The following is a 22332-nucleotide window of genomic DNA, read 5'->3' on the forward strand; positions in this document are numbered from 1 at the left end:
GAAGAGAGAGACCGAAGGAGAGGGGAGGAGGCCCAGAGCCCCGGGCCCCGCCGCCCCTGCCTCACCTGCGCCGGCTCCGCGAGCGAGATGCTGCCGCTGCCGCTGCCGCTGGTGCGCGCCCGGCCCGGCCCGGCCCCGCTGCGGCTGCGGCTCCTCTGCCGCCACTGCCCCGCGCTCGCCTCGCCCCGCCGCCCCGCCGCCGCCCGCCCGCCTCCCTCCCGCCGCCGCCGCCGTCGCCTCTGCCGCCGCTGCACTGCGCTCTGCCCGCCTCTCTCCCTCTCTCCCTCCCCTCCCGCTCCCTCCTCCCCCACGCGCTCCCCCTCGGCCCTCCCCAAACTCCGCACGGAGAGCGCCCTGCGGGACCCGGAGCTCGCGGTCCAGCCCGCGCCCCACCGCGCGCGCTGGGGGGCCCAGGGAGCGGGTGTCCGGCCTCTCCCCGGGCTTGGTCTTCAGGTACTTCCATCAGCACCAGCTCCTTACCGCCCCCGCCCATCAGCCTGACCCTTGGAGGAACCCTTTCCCCTGGGTCAGGGTACCCCAATCCCATTCCCAACACACAGGAACCCAAGGCTGGGGTCATGCAGTGTGGGATTACTAAGGTGTGGTCGGGGTATACGGGGAGACCTAGCTTTGAGGGAGAGGGCTGGCTGGAGCAATCCTGGGGTGTTGAGCCTGAGGGCACTCAGACTGGGAGAAGAGATGGGGGTAGGGCAGGGGCACCTGTTGGCCCCCAGCCTCCAGCCCTGGCTCGGTCTAGGGCCTAGATTAGGCGGGCACAGAGGAGGAGAAAGGTGGACGCCCAGGCACACACCAAAGCACTTCCCCAAAGCAGGCTTCCCCTCCTTGGCACAGGCCCCAGGTCGCTGAAAAGCCTAGCTCCACCAGGAAGCTGGGCCACCTGACTCCCAGCGCCTGGGTCTGCTCCATGCCATCAATTAATCATGCCCGCTTGCTTATTTATTTATCGGCTTTATAAAAAGCCAAATGCACTGCTCTGCTCACAGGAAAAGAGAAGAAGAGGGGCCCCCTTGGGGCGGGGGCAGGGAGGGCCTGGACCCTGGTAACCACCCACCAGCCCCCAGGCTTTGGTCTGTTGAAACAGGAGCTAGGGCCTGGGGAGACCCTGGGCTCTGGGTATCTGGAAAGCCTGCTTCCTAGGAATAGCTAGGATCTTGCTACCCTTTGTATGGGCCAAATGCACAATGGCCTGTGCTTTGCAGCCCTAGGATGGGACGGAGGATATACACTCTCGGGGGCTTAGGCGTAGAGGGGAGAGAGGGGGCCGGGGAGGCCATCAGCAAAAGGAAATCCGGCAGGTGTGAGAGGAGGTGTCTCCAGGCTCTTGGCTCAGAGCGCTCCGTTCTCACTGCTCCAACTTAGCTTGGCAGGCGTCACTGCATCTCCTGCTGCAGGCCTGCCCTCTCCCATGGGTGCCCGGAGGACATCTCCGCACAGACACCCCACCTTCCCCATCCCAGTGAACGGCACCGCGGGCCTCCAGGTGACCAGCTCCAGGCTCTCCCATCTCCAAGTCCTCACTGAACAGGCCTCCACAGTTCCCCCTGGAACCTGTTGAAGGGCCCCAACACCTCTCTTCTGGATTCTCACAGTGCCTCCTGTCTGCCTGCATCCAGCTGTCACATAGGTTTCATGACGCCAGACATGGTTCACGGCTGCTCCTGCTCTAAAACCTTCCATAGCTCCCTAGTGCCCTTAGAAGTTCCATAGCTTCAGACTGCCATTCCAGGTTTCCTGCTTTGGCCCCAAGTGCCCTTTCTACTTCGTTCCCACCTTGATTCCCAGCACCCCCTCGTGATGTATATTTAGCCCTATACTACATCTCTCTCAGTGTTCTGCTCCTTGGATGCAAATGCCCTTCTCCCTCTGTCAGTCAATTCCTGTCCAGTCATAGTGTCAAGGCTCAGCTTCAGTTACTATTTCTTTTATGAAACCTTCAGAAACCAGCAGTTAAGTTGAAAGGCAAAAGGGATAGGTATGAAAAGCTGCAAAAGGTGAGGCAACTCAGTGCAAAAGTAAGGGCCACCACAAAAGTCCTGATGACAAAAGTCATCAGTTGGATGACCTTGAACATGCCCTCGACCTTTCTGAGCCTGTTAGTTTATTTGTGTGTGGGCTACGTTGCTAGGTCATATCTGACTCTTTGTGACCCTAAGTACTGTAGCCTGCCAGGCTCCTCCGTCCATGGGATTCTCCAGGCAAGAATACTGGAGTGGGTTGCCATTTCCTCCTCCAGAGGATCTTCCAGACCAAGGGATTGAACCCATGTCTCCTGCATTGGCAGGCGGGTTCTTTACCACTAGTTCGTAACTAGTACTAACCTGGGAAGTCCTTCCTACCTTTATGTTTATTTAAAGGGTGATAAATTCCATAGCCTTCTCCAAGGTAAACACACCCCCCCAAAAAACAGTAGCTATTGTTATTCTTCACACCTATTGTGTGCTAAGGCCCTGGGATTTACAAAGATGACTTGGTAGGGATTTGAAGGACAGGGAAGAGAATGCCTATGTGCTGTGCTGTGCTTAGTCGCTCAGTCATGTCCGACTCTTTGCGACCCCATGGACTGTAGCCTGCCAGGCTCCTCTGCCCAGGGGGATTCTCCAGGCAAGAACACTGGCATGGGTAGCATATCCCTTCTCCAGGGGACCTTCCCGATCCAAGAATCGACCCGGGGTCTCCTGCATTGCAGACAGATTCTTTACCAGCTAAGTTACCAGGGAAGCCTGAGAATGCCCGTAAGGACCAGCAGTACTGAGTGAGGTGGGCCGGTTAGGACTTACAGCTCTCTCCTCTGGAATCTCCCAATAAGAAAAAGCAACAGTGTTCATGCGGGGTGACAAATAGGAGCTGACAGTGGCTCAACTGGGGGAGGTAATAAGGAGTGGTGGGGACTCGGGCAATCTGCCCAGTCAAATGGATACAGCCACCACTCAGCTCCACCTGACCGTGGCCAAGCCGGGATGTGAGTCTAAACTGCCACTTTTCTTCTTTTTTTTTTTTTTTCAAGAGAAGCTGGACATCTGGATTTTTAGACTCATACTCTTTATCTGTAAATGTCATCAACAGTTTTTTTTTAAAATTTAAAACCCTGTGAAGGGCAAACACAATATAGCTGTGGTAGGTTTTTTGGCCAGCAGGCTGGCAGCTTCTGACCTCTGGATTAGCAGGAGAAAGATCAATGTTATCTGTTTACACACAGGCACACATAGGCCCCTTCTCTCTCCCACAGAATACGCTCATGTCCACCTAAGAGGCACACAGGGTCATGGGAGTGGAGAGGACAGGATGGCGAGGGGGTCAGGGGGGCACATGGGATCCTAGACAACCCCCCTCTGCTCGCTGAGCCTCAGTTTCCTCATCTGAGAATGGGGGGGGCGGGGTGGAATTGCTCCGCTGTGGCAAAGTTTACGTGAGGTGACAAGCATGTGACAAGTGAGGACATGGGCTTCCAGTGACAACACAGAAGAGCATCTGGTAGCGAGTGAGCTTTGGCAATCTGGACGCCCAGAAGTCCCACTCCACTAAAAATAGGGCCCTTCCTGCAACTTGAAGACTTCTTGTGTGATGGAACCGACCGCAAAATAAGGTGGGAAACGACCACTTCCCTCTCTCTACTGGACGGGAAGAAGAGACAAAGAGACCGGGAGGTGACCGACGCTTGGAGAAGGGGTGGGCATGTCACCTCTGAGTTCGCAACAAGAAGAGAAAGAAGCATGGGTCCCCCGGGGGTCTGTTGTGAGGCAGGGGCCAGAAGTGGCGGAGAGCAAAAGTGACTAAGACTGCATGATCCGGGGACCACATGAATGTCCCTCAAAAGTGATTTTGCTGGGAGGAGATTAAAGCCGATTTTTATTTCCCAGTCCCTCACAATGACCGTGTCTTACTATTTTTAGTCACAGTAGAAGTCATTCAACGCACGCTCACACCAAATGATAGTCCAGGGGAGGTCGGAATAAATCAGTGAGCAAGGGCCTCACTGACAGAAGCCACCTTTCAAAAACTGCATCCTCTAGGACAAATTTTTATCTCATCTACCTGGAGAATCTGCTCCGGAATCTCTAAGGAGATTGCTGGACTGACTCAGGTCAGGGTTGGAATCTCCAAGGAGAGAAGGCTGAAAACCTCCTGCCCCACCCCCATCCTGTCCTCTAGAAGCTCCAGCAGCAACTCTGGGCTAAGCAAACTGTTTATTGAGCAGGGGAGAGGAAATGGCAAGCCGGCTCCCTCCCATTAAGGGTCTCTAAATGCAGCTGGGAAAACCCAACTCCCCAAATACAGGGCAGGTTGATCGATAACACTTGAAACACAACGTGCCACCAAGGGGAGTTTCTCTGGGGAAGACTGGAGGGCAGAGAAAACATTCTGTGTATCCCCTGTATGTTTCAGGCTCTGCCAGAATCTTTTACACTAACGATCTCCCATGTTTTATTTGTGCCGTTTTAAAACCTAAATGAGAAAAAAAAACACCCCGTGCTGAGGCAGCAGGGGAAGAGATGATTAATTCTCAAGACAGCCAGTGAGGAAGACTTCGGAGGTGGAATTTTACTGGGTTTTGAGGCAAGAGGACCAATGACAGAAACAGTCGCTGAACTCTATTAAAAGTGTCTATTACTGTTCTTAGAATTTTGAATAGCCTGATTTCATCCTCCCAACGAGTCTAGCAGGCAGGTATTTGTTAGCAAGTGCTGCCGGCGTGCCACCCTGCCCTCCACCTGGCAGGTATGCCCAGCCCCTGGCTCTCTGGGGGCTGGCTTCTCACACCTGTGCCCCTCTCTGGAGGATATGGTCCTTGGCCAATGGGAACCACTAGGTAGCAACAGGCTATATGGTGCAAGTCACCCCCCAGGACTCCCCAAGGGCTGAGGCTGAGGGTGCACTTGTCCTGAACCCTGAACCCACGTTTGCAAGCGCCTTTCCCTTCCCTGCCCTGCCCTCATCCTTTCCGGGCAGGTTATTCCGGGAGCACTTAGTAAATTCCATGCACGAGCATGCCTATCCCAGGCTCTGCTTCTGGGGAACCAGACCTCAGAACCTTTTTTATTCCCATTTTGCAGTTGAGGAAGTGAAGGCACTGATCTCGAAGAAGGAAGAGCCAGATCATGGGCCTCTTCTCCATCCGCAGAAGGATTTTTCCAAGGGGACAAGGGAGCAGCATGTCAAGGGCTCATGTCAGAGAGAGAGAGACGAGAGAGAGAGACGGGGCATGAGAATGTGGGGGTTAGAGGTCTGAGGTGGGTGAAGCATGGGTGTGTTAAGTGCGAATGGGCAGCGAGGCAGGAGGGATGATGACTGAGCAGTCACTGGCTCCACCTGAGCACTCATCCCTCTGTTTATCTGATGTGTGTGCCGTGTCCTTGCACGACGTGCAGGATTCAGAGATGAATGTGTACGAATCCTTTTCCTCAAGAGGGGCTGGTGGGATGGGAGGGGATCAAGGAAACGAGACAGACCCAAACCCAAATGCTCAGCAAAGCAAAATCAGACAATGGGAGCTGGTTCCACAGTAAGAGAAGGGAGCCACAGAGTGAGACAGAACAAGGAAGATAGAAATAAGGGAAACGTGTTCAACTCCATCTCTCTGTGAAAGAGAATGACTCTTGGGCTGACCGTGGACCAGCCTGGCCAGGAGGGACAAGTCTATTCCCCCGTGTTATTGTTGTTGAGTCACTCAGTCGTAACCGACTCTTTGCCACCCCATGCACTGTAGCACGCGAGGCTCCCCTGTCCTTCACCATCTCCCGGAGCTTGCTCAAACTCATGTCTCTTGAGTCGGTGATGCTATCCAACCATCTCACCCTCTGTCGTGCCCTTCTCCTCCTGTCTTCAATCTTTCCCAGCATCAGGGTCTTGACTGTAGGCGTAATAAATGCCAGCGTGGCTGCTGGGAAAGTTAATGCAGTTGGAGGCAGGAAACCCCGGTCAGGGCAGGAACTGCAGCACAAGCTGGGGAGTGAGAGGAGGGTTCTCAGGCCACAGCTATGGATGGTGACTGAGCAGAGAGACCAGATTCGTCAACAGGATTTGGGAGGGCAGGATAGGGCCCCCAGGAATCTGACTGCAGTCCTGCCAGGGATGACCCTCCTACAGAGGAATGCCCTCACAGAGTCAGAAGGTGCAGCAAGTAATCTCTGGGGTTTCCTCCAGCCTGGACCTAGGACAGGGATCCACACCAGACCTGGAAGGCTAGCAGGGCCCCAGGAAATGAGAGCAAGAGGGTGTGGGTGAGAAGAGCTGCCAAGCCCGGGGGAGGGAGGAGGAAGGCCTTCTCTCCTATAAATATGTGGTCTTTAAATGTCAGCTTGGGAGAAAACACAGCAACCTTTTGTGGGTGAGAGTCTGAGTGGCATCCGAAAAAGGTGCTGGTAGTGCCCCACTGCGTCCCCCTGGCAAATGCAAAGTCCTTGCTGAGAATGTCTGCCTGACCATGGGAGCGCCAGCCTACACGCGGGGCAAGGCAGACAGGCTGGAGGGCCATCCCCCACCCCACCCCGCCCAGGAGCAGCCTTCACTAGCTGCTGACGGGAGCTGGGCTGTGAGCTCTGCGGCCCCCACACACGGCAGGCAGGATAACTCTGAGCCTGTTGGTCTCCACCAGCTCCCAGGCCACCTCAGTGGGAGTCAGCTCTGCTGGTCCCCAGGGTGAATGGTTTGATGAGGACGCTTTGCTGGCCTCCTTCTCAGCCCTTCCCTGTCTCCCCTCCCTAGCCCCACCTGGCTTCCTGGAGTCACCTCCCAAGTGAGCTACGCAAGCTTGAGTCTTGGTCTCAGGATCCGTTGGGGAGAACCCAAAGTTGGAAAGCATCACAGTGTAACTTGATGGGCTGTAACATCACAGGGGCTTTGCAGTCAGAGGACCAGCTCCGGCCTTCACCTGGACCAGGTATTTAACTTCTCCAAGCATCCATCTCCTCATGCTTAAAATGAGGATGGGGTGATAATCGTGACTGCCTCATACATTTCACATGAGCATTCATTCATTTCACAAATATTCACTGAACGCTTACCTTACCAGGCAGTGTTCGAGCTCTAGGGACACAGCAGGGAACAAAACTAAATTTCTGAGCTTGTGATGTTTACCTTATTGAGGAAATCAGATACTAAATAAATACATAATATCAGGCAGTGATAAATAACCAAAGAAAAAACTAAAGCTGGATAGAGAATGATGGGCATTATTTTAAATGTAAGTAAATTAAACGAGAGAATTCACACCGTATTGAGCACATTGCAAGATGTACAATAATCATTCAATAAATGTTTGCTAATAAAATCTCCGGGCTTCCTGGTGGCTCAGTGGTAAAGAATCCACCTGCCAATGCAGGAGACCCGGGTTCGATCCCTGCGTTGGGAAGATCTCCTGGAGAAGGAAATGCCAACACACTCCAGTATTCTTGGTTGGGAAATCCCATGGACAGAGGAACCTGGTGGGCTACAGTCCACAGGGTTGCAAAAGAATTGGACACGACTTAGCAACTAAAACAATGACAATAAAATCTCTGCCACCATCGCCACCATCACCTTCTCTTCCCACCCACCCATGCCATTTGCTCATTGACTCAGATGAGAGATGTATGTATTGGTTCCTCCTCAAGGCCTGACCCTCTGTGGGGTGCTGGGGATCCCGTGGTGAGCAAAGCAAACATTATGGTGACTTTCGTGGACTCATGGTCTAGTGGAGGAGAATAACAACAAATAATAGTAAGTATCGTTAGATGTTTATATGCTAAAATCAGTACCTGTAAGGGAGAATACAACACACACAGCAGAGTGAGAGCAGGATGTGAACAGCATGTGAGAGGTCCTGGGGTGGGGTAGGAAAAGGACAAGAGGAGGAATAAGAAAGGAGGTAAATCTGAGCAGACAGAGCAAGAGGGATCATGGACAGGAAGAGGGAAGTAGAGGACAGACCGTTCCAGGCCATTCTACCATTTATCAAATGCCAGTCGATATGTCAGCCTCTGTTTTAAGCTCTTTGTGTATATTATCTCATTAAACCTCAAGCAACTCTTTGAGCTTTATTACAAATTTTATACTCCCAAAACCCTGAGTCTCAGAGAGGCAAAATAGCTGGTCAAGGCCAGAACTTGAATCCACATCTCTCTGACTCCAGAGCTTAACTAGGATAATGATCTCCATCTTCATGTTAAAAGCATCAAGGAACAGTGATTCAAGATAGTGCCGTGGGGGTAAACTGGGTTTCGAAAGCTACACAGGATGTCTCCTATTTATTGCAATTGCATGCAAATCTACAATTATTTCAAAATAAAAAGTTTAAGGAATTTTTTGAAAAACAATAGGAAGCCTTTGAGAGTTCTTAAGCAAGAAGTTGCCCTGATCAAATACGGCATTTTTATAGGATCTCATTGGTTTCCCCGAGGATCAGAGCGGGGAGCAGTGCAGAGGCACTGAAACATCAAGTGAGAGATGACACTGGCTTGAATCCTGTGTGCGGGGGAAATACAGGGAATTAAGACATGTTTGGGAGGTTTATGGTGCCTCCCATAAATGGTTTGGCTGGGACGCAGGGTGAGAGAGAAGACTGGGAGGCTGGTGGAAGATCAGAGAAATAGGCTCAGGCTCCAGTTCTCAGCCCAGAGTCTGACTTCCCGGGGACCTGGGGTGCCGTCACTTCCTTGGGGTTTCAGTGTTGTCAAGGGTGAAATGTAGGGGTGAGGTGCGCCAGACAGCTTCCAGGGAAGCCCACTGGAGGAAACGCTGCACGGTGCTAACCTCTGCATCAGGAAAGGGACGTGTGGACCGGAAAGGCCCTGGGGCACAGCCCGCCACACGGAGCGCCGTGCTGTTGGTGTCCTCCCTGTCCACGCAGGCTCCCGCCTGGAAACTCAGCTCTCCCACGGCAGCTGGGAGCCATTGACGTCCCCTGGCACTGGGCTCAGGGGCTGAATGGGGAACAGGCTCCAAAATGTTTGCCAAATGCTGCACAGCTCTTACAGCGGCCTGATGGTTAAGAAGAGCCATAAACCAGCCCACTTTTTTCCATTGCACAGTCTTCAGTGCAGGGTGGACTCCAAAGGCAGGGCAAAGTGCCCTCCTTGTCACGTTGACAGAAGAAAGAATAACAGGCCTCCCATCCCATGTTCTGCACAAAGGGAGGGAACACCCCCCATACAGGAGGGCTGGGTCCATGGGCTGAAGTCTAAAAGGCGAAAGGAGAGGCCAGTCTCTGGGGGCTCTTGAGTGTCTGGGGTCCAAAGAGGAGCACCCAGCCCTGAAAAGACACCCAAGTTCACTGCAGAATCACCGGTCCAAGGCTCAAGACATCTGGGAGGAGTCTGGGAGAAATGCCAGAAGGCTGGAGGCAGGGGAATTGTGTCTCAATTTTCAAACAAGGGAAAAGGTGACGTCCAGGAAACTACAGCCCTGTATGCTCACAGGCAACCTCTGTGATGAGATGGACGAATGCGGGTATCAGCGGCCTGCCCCGTGCCAGACCCCACCCCAAGCACCCTGGGTGAGCAGTTATACAGGGCAAGACCCTGTTTTTACTGAGCTTGCAGTCTGTCAGAGGCATGCGGGGCATTAAGAGCAGAGGGGAAAGGAAGTCCCATTTGTTTAAGGATCTTGAAAAGCATCATGAGGAGATGGGTTTAAGTTGGATTCATACCATGAAACCTCAGTCATTAAACCAGTGTGATACTGGCAAATACGGCCGATAGGCAGGCATACCAATGGAACAGAAGAGAGTCCAGAAACAGGCTCAAATCCATACAGGAAGTTGGTAAAAAGGAAACATCTCAAATCACTGAGGCTCAAATGGACTTGATAAATGGTATTGGGATGAATGGGCAATCATTTAGGAAAATATATGATTAGATCCATACCCTATACCATACACAAAATGGATCAGGAAATCGAAATCCTGACTTAATAACCAAACATGAACCCATAAACTATCAATATCAAGCTTGGGCAAACTCCTTTAACACTTAGAAATGGGTAAGGTCTTTCCATCACCCAAAATTCAAAAGTCAGAAAAGATAAGACTGTCGAATTTAACAAGATAAAAAACCTTTAACAAGATTAAAAAAAATCTTTCACACTTCTAAGTGAGGAAAAAACATAAAATTACAAGAGGCATATGACAAATAGGGGAGGAAAAAAGTGTATCTTATGTCATAGACTGAGGGTTAATTGCCACAATATATAAAGTACTTCTAGAAATCAAGATGGAAAAGACCAGGAATGTAATAGGAAATGGGCAAAGGACATGAATAGGCAGTGCCACCCCCCATAAACCTAAAGGGCTCTTAAATATATGAAAAGCTGCTCAACCACACTCATAAGAGAAATTCCATTTAAAACTGCACTGATAAAGCCTGACGCCAATTGTAGGCGAAGCTTGGGGAAGCAAGTACTCTCATGCACTGGGAGTGGGAGTGAAAATCAGTACAACTCTCTGGACGGAGGCTTGCAATATCTGTCAAAATGACAAATAGAGCTACCCTCTGACCCAGCAATCCACTTGTAGGAATCTGCCCTACAGTTACCAGCCCACACAGGGAACATGTTATTTCTATAGCATTGTCCAGAGAAGCAGAGGACTGGAATGATCCCAAGTGTCTGTCAGCTGCAGCCATGGTAAACAACCATGAAACATTTACACAGCGCAATCCTCTGTGGCTACATCAAGAATGAGGAAGCTCTGCAAATAGTGATGGGAAGAGAGCTCCAGGCTATACTGTGAAATGGGAAGAGCAAGTTACAAAACAGTCTGTATCGGTGAATGCAGTGTCCTAAAAAAAATGGATTTGTTGAGATACCATTTGCCTATCATAAGGTTCATCTGTTTAAGGTGATGATTCAACGGCTTTTAGTATATTTAAGGGTTATACGACCATCGCCATAATCTAAACTTTATAACATTTTCATCAAAGTTCCAAAAGGGACCTTAGTACTCTACATTTTGTATAAGAGGAGAAATAAGAAAAAAGACACGCAGGCAGGCATCTGCACCGACAACACGCATATTTGCATGTGCTTGTATAACCCTAGAAGGGAACACAGGACACTAACACACGTGTGACGGACACTGCAGTCATGTGATGTGGCTGCTGCTGTGTGCATGGGAAGGGCTGGTGGGAAACGGCCCGGGACAGGCCAGCTGAGGTGAGATTGCTTAAGGCCTTAAGTACCAGGCTAACCAGTTTGGATTTTAGCTCATAAAGTCCAGCGCTGTCCAGACAGAGCTTTTGGCAGTGAGGAAACATTCTATACCCACACGTCCCAATATGGTGGCCATGTGTGGCTCCTGAGCACGTGAGATGTGGCTCACAGGACCGAGGAAGTGCATTTTACGTTGTATCTCACATTACACTTTAACCTACATCTAAATGGCCACCTGTGTCTAGGGGCTGCCTCACTCGACAGCACAGAGTAGACTGGGAAGCCATGGAAGGTTCCACAGATGGGGAAAAACACAGCCTGAGTTTAATTTGAGGGGGTCTGTAAAGGATGGATTCCAGGGAAGCCAACAGAGGTTGGAAATAGTTGGAGGGGAAGGGCTACAGCAAGGTCATCCAGAGGGGAGGGAAACTGACCCTGACCTTAACCCAAAGCAGGGGCCCAGGGCTGGATAAGAGGGGATGGGTTTGAGAAACTTCTAGAAGGGGATGTGAACAGATGGTAAGGCTGAAGGCAGAGTTGAAGATGACTCTGAAGTTCTAGCTTGAGTGGGGAGGACAAGAAGGAAGGGGCCCTGGTGGGTGGAGCAAGTGAGGGTGGCACCAACCAAGAAGCTCACACTGGGTCTCATAGCCTCAGAACAACCGAGGGTGTCCGCCTTTAGAACACAACCTCAAATGCCCCACAGGGCACCGGGGGCCACCAAGCTCTGGCCACCACCCACCCCTCCACGCTCATCTCCCGCTTCCCCAGCTTCCACTCATGCTGGCCTCCATTCCGTTCCTCAAGACACCAACCCCCTCCCACCGCAGGATCTCTGCACCTGCTACTCCACTTATCTCAGGGCCTGGCACACAGTGGGTCTCAAAAAATGCCTGGTGATGAACGGAGAAGGCAAAGGGCCAGCTTCCCCAAGAGGACTTTCCAGAGGCCTGGGGAGGAGTGCTGCAGCTACCATGGTGACCACTACCTGCGCTGACCACTCGGGGGACAGGGTCCTGGCCTTCCCAGCCTCACAAGACGGAGAGCAGTGACAATCCAGAAAATCAAATCCATGCACCTCACCAAAGCCGTTGCTGCTTGCTGAAGAAGGTGGGCACGCCATCAAAGTGAGACCTGCACGCCCATCAGAAAGAAGGCCCAAGGAGGACAGACCAGTGTGAGCATCGCAGCGGCCAGTGGAAGTGGAGGTGAAGAGAGCTCTGGCCCTGGTTCGATTCGGGCTCTGCCTCTGGCCAGCGTGGGAGCCTGGGCCTCAGTTTTCTAATCTGAAAAATGGTGGTAATAAGACATATATTGAGGGATAGTTGTTAGAAGTAAACACAAAAGGCTTGAAACATAGTAATGAGTTAGTCACTCAGACTCCTTGCAACCCCATGGACTGTAGCCCACCAGGATCCTCTGTCCACAGGACTTCCCAGGCAAGAATACTGGAGTGAGTTGCCATTTCCTTCTCCAGGGTATTTTCCCGACCCAGGGATCCAACTTGGGTCTCCTGCATTGCAGGCAGACTCTTTACTGTCTGAGCCACTAGGCAATCCCCTGATACATAGTAGAGCTATAATCTCTACTACATGGAGTTTCTGAAACTCCATGACCTGTGAGACCCCAACCCATAATAAACAAATGTCACAGAGAGTGCAGTTGGGGAGGAATGAGGATATTCTGCCTAGAAATGACATGTCATAGTAGGAGAGACAATAATAAAAACAATGACAATGATAAATGGCGATTATGTAGCTCTTTTATTGTGCCACTTAAAACAGGTTTTAAGTGATTTAAGTGGTTGGCTTTTATCAATTCATTTAATCCTCATGAGATCCCATTTCACAGATGAGGAAACTGAGACATGGAGAGCTGGAGATACTTGCCAGATCACAGCCTTTAAGTGGCAAAATGGCCCCGTCTGTGTTCTGAGCCAAGACTCTCCTGGCCCCCAGGAAAGAGGGGCTTCAGGTGTAGGACCCATCTCTGCCCCCAAGCTAGACAACTGGGCCTGCATGGGCCTCAGCCATCTGGTCGGTCCTGTGTGTTGGACAAGAACCAGCCATTAGGCTGGAGCACAAACACTGGTGTTGTTCAGTCGTTCAGTTGTGTCTGACTGTGACCCCATGGACTGCAGCATGCCGGGTTCCCCTGTACTTCACTATCTCCTGAAGTGTGCTCAAACTCATGCCCATTGATTCAGTGGTGCCATCCAACCATCTCATCCTCTGTCATCCCCTTCTCCTCCTGCCCTCAATCTTTCCCAGTATCAGGGTGTTTTCCAGTGAGTGGGCTCTTCGCATCAGGTGGCCAAAGTATTGGAGCTTCAGCATCAGTATCAGTCCTTCCGATGAATATTCAGGGCTGATTTCCTTTAGGATTTACTAGTTTGATCTCCTTGCAGTTCAAGGAACAAGTTGGACACGACTGAAACGACTTAGCACGCATGCATGCAGGGTGGGATCTGAGATGTGAGCTACCGTGGGGAAAGTCTGATCTTCACTGCATCGATCATCAGTCTGCAGAACTCCTGGGGTACCAGGCCCCGTGCTGGTTGGAAGGAAACCCTTTCCTTCTGGTCCAGCACTCACAGGGCTGTGTGAGATTGAAACCAGACAGGACTGACAAAGCATGGCCAGAGAGGCCTCTGGAAGGAGGAGAGAGCTGGAAGAGTTCAATCTCAGGTGCCAAGTAGGAGTCACACAGGGCGTGCGCATAGGAATGAGTGGGAAAGGCGGGCCTGGCAGCAGGAACAGCAGGAGCAAAGGCAGTGAGGTGGGAGGCAGCCTAGTGCGTGGAGGCGACTCGAGCAGCTCAGCGTTTGGATGGAGTGGGAGCTTGTCGGAGGGGAGATGAGGCCTTGGAAGCCCCGTGAGGATGGCAGGATTCCACCCTGAGGGTGTCAGAAGCGGTGGGCGGGTCTAAGCCGCAGTGACAGGATCACAGTGACAGCGATGCGCGTTTCTGGGAGGGCTTCTGCCACCCCACACCCCTGTGCCTCCAACGCCCCTGAACGCCGCGGCCACACGTGTGGCCTCAGGACTGAAGTCCTGTCCTGTGGGTGTCCACACCTCCCTGGCGATGGCTGCCACCCACGACCCGACGTAACACAACCTGAAGAGTCTTGACGTTCAAGGCTCCAGGTTCTGTGGAATCAGTGACCTACTTCTTCTACATGACATGAGAAATTTGATGAAACAGGTGCTCCTGTAGATTGTCCCGGTAAAGACGAATGGGGCAGAACGAGGGTGTGTGGGTCTAGAGCCAGGAGGCAGATATGGAGAAGGCGCATGCTCTCACGGTCAGAGCTGCCCGGTGACCAAGCGGTCATCCTGGAGTCACCCAGCAGAGGTGCCTGGCAGAGCCGGCTCCCGGGCTTCCAGACAGGCCCTGGCTGGGCAGTCATCCGCCAAGGCAAGCACCGGAAGAGAGGTGTGACAAGGAGTGCACACAGACAGAGCTCTGCCGGGTAAAACAAGGATCACCTTCACCAACTCCATGGCTCCACTTCTTCAAACTGCCTACTGCTTTCAGAACAGAACCTCTTAAAGGTTTGCTAAGAACAGACCAAGACCTGTCAACAAGTCTGAACCCACTTGTTAAAAGTAGTTTGTTGAAAAGTGAAGCTGATTCTCTCTCTTTTTTTTTGTTTTGCTTCCTACTGTATATATTTTTTATCTCCTCTGGCATTCAACTAGACCAAAAAAGAAGTTGACGGGCGAAAAAGGAGAACTCTGAATAACAAGTTCTATGTGGGGTGGAGGAAATGTTCATTTCAAAAATAATCAGAGAGCATGGAGAGACAGTCCTCATTCCTCAAGGACAAGGCGAAATCTAAGTGACTCTCTTGAGTGTCCCATAAACTGAGTCACATTTAAAAGGCGCCTCCATTCTTCACCTCTCATCGTAAATGTAGCTGTTTTCCTCAGTCCTGGGCTTCCTTCCCGGACAACATCACACAAAGTGGGTGGTACACGCACTCCTCTGGCCACTGCCTGGCTGCCTCCGAGCCTTTCCCCATCTCTCCCCATGTTCCCAAAGAGTCTCAGGTTTCGTCCCTTCTCTGTCTTGAAGCCCCTGGACCAGTGTGCCCACAGGACATCTGGACCATGGTCGAGGAAGTACTAGAGCTGGAGTTAAGAAACAAACCCATGTTTGAGTCATGGCTTTGCTCCTTGGTAGCCATTTGACCTTGGACCTTGGAAAAGAGGTTGGCCACACCGAGCCCCAGCCCCCAGTGGCTGAGTGGAGTTAGTCACCCCTCCCTCCCTGTGGTGCTGGAGAAGAGCATGACGGAGGAGGCTGCAAAGCCTCAGATGGTTCCAGGCATGCATGCCAGGCTGCTCAGTGAGGCCGAGCAGGATCAGAGAGGGCCACCCACTGGTCAAGGCTTGGCTGCGGAGCAGCAGTGAGAGGCTCTGAAGAGTCCAGGGGCTCCCCTCCTTTGCCAGCCCACCTTGCCATCAACTTGGGGCTGCCAAGACCAGCCCCGGTGGATGGATCCCAAGCTATGGGGATGTGTGCGTTTTGGGGCTGAAACAGAGACAAGAAAATGCCCCTCCCTCTTCTCTTCCTTCTGTGCCATGGACATTTGCGGGGCCACAGTGGAGATGACCAAACCCAGAGGTCCTGGAGTCACCAGATGGAGAAAAGACTTTCCATGAGCAAGAAATGTACCTTTTTAATCCGAAGCCACTGAGATTTCAGAGGTTTGTTTGCTCCATTAATTAACATACTAGGTAAACCAAGCAACATTTATTGGGCAGTTATTGTATATAATGATTTCCCAGGTGGCTCCGTGGTAAAGAATCTGCCTGACAATGCAGGAAACCCAGGTTCGATCCCTGGGTTGGGAAGATCCCCTGGAGAAGGAAATGGCAACCCACTCCATTACTCTTGCCTGGGAAATCCCATGGACAGAGGAATCTGGCGGGCTACAGTTCACAGGGTCGTAAAGAGGTAGGCAGGACTGAGCGTGCACACACGCATCACACATAATACATGCCAAGCACTGTGCCGGGTATCACGGTTACAGCAGCAACTGAGGGGTATGTACAGCAGCAGAATCGCACACGACACGGGGGTTGGGGAGATGGAGCCTAGGACGGGCACTAGAGCCAGACTCAAGCTTTCCCTGGAAAATCCTAGCCGTTGCAGTGGTTTGGAGAGCGGAACTCTGCGTGGGTTACTCTTGGGTCCACTAAAGTTAGCAAACCAGTGAGCCAGATGAGAGGGAGAAACACAGGGGAAAGACCCCACATGCAGGGGCCTGGCTGTTCCAAAACTTTGAGGTGGCAACTGCAGACGGCACACGAGCGTCCATCTGTCTGCACCTGTCGGCTCTGTGCTCATACAGACCTTCCAGGCACTGCTCGCTCTGATGGATGTTCCTGTGGGTGGAGCTAGGGTGGGCATCTAAACAGAAATGAGTCAAGTGTAATTCCACATCATTGTCCCTGCCCCCAGGATCACAGAGCAAGGGGTCGCCTCCAGGCGAGATGAGGTTTATTTGCATAGGTTTCTATGCAGTACATTTTTCCACATGGGGTTAGGTGATGATACAGTCTTCACCACTGCAGAGGGTGCCCTCATCTCTCCAGTGATCACATCCATGAGCCTGTCATGGGTACCAAGGATGGAGAGAGGTCAGGGAGCATCTTTGAGACCGAGACTCTGCCCTGAGCTCAGGGACAAGGGTAAGCTGGGAGCTAACTGACACCCCATTGTGCCCCCTCTGTGAGCTAAGAACATATAGACGGCCCCATGCAATTTTTATTCACTGCACAGAGTCCACCACCAAACCCAGAAGTGCCTGCCCTCTGCTCGCTTCCTAGTTCCCAAAGAGCTTTTCCATAGCAAGACTGAAGTCTCCATCTTGCAAGTGGGAAGATGCACCATGGAGCAGTCATACAACCAGCTGACAAGACCATCAAGACCCAAGTCCACGCGGTGATTCCTAACCCAGGCTTCTTTCCAGTTTACCAAGAAGGAACCCGAACCTCAAACCTGGATGGAAGAGAAGGTGGGCCCTGCCCCCAACCCTGCAGCCTCTTATTTACACGAGGGAGTGCCCGGCCCTAAAGTTAGCAAAGAGAACTACATCCCTGGCTTTAGCCTCCTGTTTCAAAGTGCTCAAGGGGCCGGATCTTTTCTCAAGCACCCCAGAGGCCCTGGGACATAAGGTACTATTTGCAGCCTGAATACATTAATCATTTAAATGCCGAGATCCAGTTTGGAGAGTGGCTGGGTATCCACTCATCCATCCTCACAAAGCACAGCCCAGGTCGATGTGTGTCTTGGAGCCAAAATCGGAAACGCAGCCAGCCTAACCACGCAGGCCATTACTGGGAGCAGCTGAAAGTGGAAGGATTCGGAGGCTGCGGGCCCTGGGCGGGGGCCAGTCCTCCATGGTAACACCCCACAGTAGCACCAAGCGCAGGCAAAGCACCCTCATGCTTCAGACCTGTTGTCATGGGTGATCCTCGCAGCACCCCGGAGAGGGTGAGTGTCACCAGCCCCTCACAGATGAGGACACTGAGGTTCAGAGAGGCTGGGGGACTCCCGTGGCCACGCAGCTGGTCAGTGGAACAACCATGGCAAACAGGGCTGAGTGCCCCACTGCCCTTCTCAAAAGGGCCCACAGTGGCGCTCCCTGTACCTGCCCCGTCGCCCGTGCGTCATCAGTTATAACACTGCAATGCGCCTGCGTCATGGACGGAGCTGTGGATGCACCACGGTCCGGGGAGGAGCTACTGGAGACACGGGCCCACGGTGAAGTGGCCTCATCCCACCCCGGCTCCTCCCAACATCCCCAGGTGAGCCGTGGAACTGCCAGGGCCAGGCTTTGAGAGAAGGGCAGGCACTGGACTGAAAGGTGATTTAGGGGCACATGGGAGGGAGGAGCCAGTGGGAAGGCTGGGGTTTGGGAGGAGGGACGTGTTGGTTGCGACTGTGTCCTGGGGAGACCCCTCCAGATGCACTTCAGGGGCCGGGCCAGAGGGGCAAGGCTGCAGGCAGTGGGAGAAAGAGGGAGAGGGGCAATAAGAAGCTAGTGCCAAGCGGTGTGACCTGGAGGCTGGAGGGTCAAACAGGCGGCTCTAGAGGAAGCACTGGACTGCCGTTGAGGGTCTGTGTGAGAGGAGAAAGAGCGGGCAGAAGGAGCTGAACACCACACCAACCTCGGTTCCAGGAAAGGAAGAGGAGAGCAAATTCGCTCATTCAAGGCAGATTTCCTGAGCACCTGTTCTGTGTTGGGTCCTGAGGTTAAGAATTCAGTCTAGAATAAGAAGACCCTTAGAGAGCAGTTGGTTCAAACCCAACATCACACAGGGAAACACAGACTCAGAGAAGGATGCACACTGACTCAAGCACACAAAGCGGAGGGACCAGACTGGAAGAAACAGCTCCCTGGACCCCAGGCCAAAGCCCTCAGTGCCACCCAATGCATCCTTCTCAACACACCATCTGGTGCCAGACGAGGATTTCTGGAAGGCATTTCCAGGTCTTGGATCCAACCCAGGGGGCTCAGTCTCTGCAGCTATGCAAAGATCCTGTGTTTATACACAAGCTTGGTGTCATCTCTCTGCTTCTTGGGTGCAAGACGTCTTTGCCTGGAGGTCTCAGAGGATCAGCTCCCCACGCTCCCCAAGAGAGGATTCCAGTTTTGCTCCTCACTGGGGTTTTCCGACCTACCTGCCCTCTGCTCCTTTCATTCCTGCCTTGGAGCTGGGATTCATACCATATCCCTGTTGGGTAAATAACCTGAGGGGGAAGAAATAGAGGAAAAACTGGGCTATTTCACAATCCAGCAAGGTGAGCTCAACCAAATTACCTGCTCCAGGCCACAGACAGGTTTCGGAACCTGTGTTCAACGAGATCTGTGTTTTTATGAGATCTTTCGAGCCAGAGATCCTGTTTGGGTGGCCCGGTACTTCGCTGTGCCAGGCCTCAGCTTCCTCATCTGTAAAAGGAGGGGAACAGGGCCAGCACGTCTGCGGATCCCGGAGCGAGCCATCAAGGAAGGGTTCAGCCTGGAGCCCAGCACACGGTCGGGTCCTGGTGGATGCAGCCCTTGCTGGGACACGCTAGGGCCTCTGTAAGAGGCAGGCTGCCCGCCAAAAGGCTGGCTGTTCTGCCAGTTCTCGGTGCCATTTCCCACACGTTAGCCTGCCTAAAAGTCATCCGGGGAGACTGTGAAAACCTACAACCTACAGACTTAGATCTTCCCACCCCCAGAGTCTGGAGGGGGACTGAGAACCTACGCTTTCACCAGCTCCTCCTGGGTGGCTGAGGACGCCAAAGGCCAGGCCGTGAAAAGGCACAATGTAGGTCACTGCATCCTCGGGTGACCCTGCCGTGACCATGTGGCCTTTGAGAAGCAGAGTGCGCCAGCCTGATTCCACATCCTCCCATGACGAGGTGACAGGACAGGGAGTGGACAGAGGTGGCCTTGGGCACGTGTTCTCCATCGAGGGGGGAGGAAGGAACAGGAGAAGCAGGGACATTTGGGACCCCGCAGGTGAGTCACACCTGGGTGCCAGGGCGCTTCCTCGCTGGTCTCGGGGACCAGCTGTGACCACGCCTCGATTACCAGGCCCCACAGGACAGTCATTTCTGTTGAGCCCAGCGAGGCTTTAGGACCCAGATCTGTGCCTGGTTTCCTCATTCTGTCACTCACTTGCTCAATCAACAAACACAACCTGAGCCCTTCCTTGGCACCTGGACTTACACGTGTTTGATGCCGGACTCTGTGGCAACGAAAGCAACGTGACCTTCAACTTGTAACTTCTGTGAACCATCTGTAAAGGGCAAAGCGACAACATGCTCCAGAGGGTTGCCACGAGGGTTCTGTGAGATGACGCATATGAAGCACTGGGTCCAGGGTCCAACCCCCTGAAAGTCAGGACTGCTCACGATTCCTGAAGCACATGCTCCATACATGCCATCTCATCCATCCGCCGAACCCCTCCAACTCTCTGTATCCCAGAAGCAATGAATTCTGCTCAGTTCCTCGGGGGATCCTGTTCTCTCTTTCCTCCAGACCTTTGCAATGCTGTTCCCTCGGCCAGGAACACTCTTCCAGCCCCCCAAGTTCCCTTTCCATGGACGTATTCACTGCCTGGCCAACCTAACCTTGAGGTTTCTGTAGTCACTACTTCCGGGATGCCTTCCCCGACATCCTCCTTCCCAAGCTGAGGACCCCTGCCCTGCTCCTATGGCAGTGTTTCTCAACACTGGACTTTCGACATTTGGGGCCATGCGATTCTTAGTTGTGGCAGTTGCCTGTGTATTACGGAATGCTGAGCAGCACCCCTGGCCTCCATACACAAATGCCAGTAGCACCACCATCCCCCCAACTCCTCACAGCAAAGCTGTACAACCAAAGGCATCTGCAGACATGACCAAATGTACACTGTGGAGGCAGGGCTGTCCCCAGTTGAGAACCACTGTGTCAGCGCCTTGTTCCTCCATCACGAACACACAGCCTGCAGGTTGCTAAGAAACCATCCTGAGAGACTAAGCTCCATGAGGGTAGGATCTGGAACTGCCTTTCCTACTGATAAAATCCTCAGCATAGAACTCACTTGCAGGCAGAGAAAGTTCTCAAGAAATACTTTTTGAATGGACAGATGGACAGATGAAGGATGGGGGGATGAAGTGATTTGCCCAAAGCTGCACTCAAGCAGACAGCCCAGCTGGACTTTGAACCCACTCTCTGCTGGTAGGACCCACAGTCCTTCGACCTCACCAGAAGTTGTTTCCCTGCAACCCTAAGAGATGCCCTAAACCAGAACAATCTAGCTGAATCTTTCCTGATTACCTGACCCACAGAAACCATGAGAAAGAGCAAACTTGTTATTTCAAGCCACTAATTTGGGGGTGATTTGGCCCATTTTCAACTCCACAGCTTTCTCACTCTGTTCCTTCTGCCCGGTATACTCTCCTTTTCTTTTTTCCTTTCCATTACTTCTTTACCAGATTCAACCATCTTTCTCGGAGGCCCAGCTTGGGTTACTCCTCTTCCATGCAGACATCCCTGAATGCTTCAGTTCTTGGCCTCACTCCCTACATTACTCCCCGTGGCACTTACCATCCCTTCTATTCATCTGCACTTAGCAGATGGATGGCTTTTATAATCACTGTCTTTCTATGTTCATTTTCCTACCCATCTTCAGGGACCAAATCTTTTCTGGCCATCCCCTGAGACCAATAGCAAATGAGTTCCATTACCCAGTGCTGCCTGGGAGTGAGATGCTCCCTCCTCCTCCCCCAACTCCTGCATAACAGTGCCTGTGTGTCCACAGCTCGACTGATGCTTGAAGGTCATGGAGAAATCAAGAGAAGCAAAGAAAATCCTGCAGATGACTAGAGGGGACAATCAGCAGGTCCTCCAGAGAAAAAGGAAAGTAATGAGGGTCACTTGTCCCAGACAAGAAGACTACAAAATAACCCATACAGGTTTCAGCTAGCAGTGAACTGGGCTGAGGGGGACCAGCCCTTAGAGACATATGATGCTGTAGCTCTCAGCTACCTAAATAACATGGGGCATTTGTTAAATTACAGTTTTCTGGGCCTCTTCCCAGACCTGTGATGGAGCCTATAATTCTACATTTTAAATAAACATCCCAGTTGATTCTTACAAGTCTGGCCAATATTGCTCCTTGTTGAGAAGACAACATGTACAAACTAGACTGAGAGGTGGAAAGCTTTCATTCATTTATAAAGCATTTAATGAACACCTACTCTGTATCAGGCCCCATGTTAGGTGCAAGGGAATGAGCAACAAACAAAACAGATAGTTTCTCCCTTCAGGGAGCCCATAGTTTAGTGGACAAGACTTTAGTGATTTAGTGATATAGGTCACTAATTAATAATAGCTAAGAAGAAATCAGGGTTACTATAAGCACGCAAGCAGGAAACCCAAACAAGACAGATATTTCTCATCCATAGAGAAGCTGGATTCTATTTTTTTCAGCACATGATGTAAATCCTACCAATCAAATGCTCTCGTTTAGGAGGTTTTTTGTATCTGGAGTGAGGGAACAAAAGAGCAGAGAGAGTGTATCTTCTTGAAGGGGCTGGAGGTAAGCACGGATTATCAGTCTAGTGAGCAGAGCTTCCCACAGTGGTTGCACTCTGTAATAGCTATCTATTGCTCCATAACAAATCACCCCAAACTGAGCAGCT

At 52.0% G+C, this 22332-nt stretch overlaps 1 protein-coding gene across 1 annotated transcript in view; it reads right to left on the reverse strand.

Annotated features, from left to right (window-relative positions):
* The window catches only part of ATP2B2 (ATPase plasma membrane Ca2+ transporting 2), a 376005-nt gene extending 375812 nt beyond the window's left edge, over positions 1-193 (reverse strand). The window contains exon 1 of the mRNA XM_025272341.3: positions 66-193. The gene's annotated coding sequence lies outside the window, so the exon portion shown is untranslated. The remainder of the gene's footprint in view (positions 1-65) is intronic.
* Between the last annotated feature and the right edge of the window lie 22139 nt (positions 194-22332).

Source organism: Bubalus bubalis, chromosome 21, assembly GCF_019923935.1.
Source record: "Bubalus bubalis isolate 160015118507 breed Murrah chromosome 21, NDDB_SH_1, whole genome shotgun sequence".
NCBI classification, from domain to species: Eukaryota; Metazoa; Chordata; class Mammalia; order Artiodactyla; family Bovidae; genus Bubalus; species Bubalus bubalis.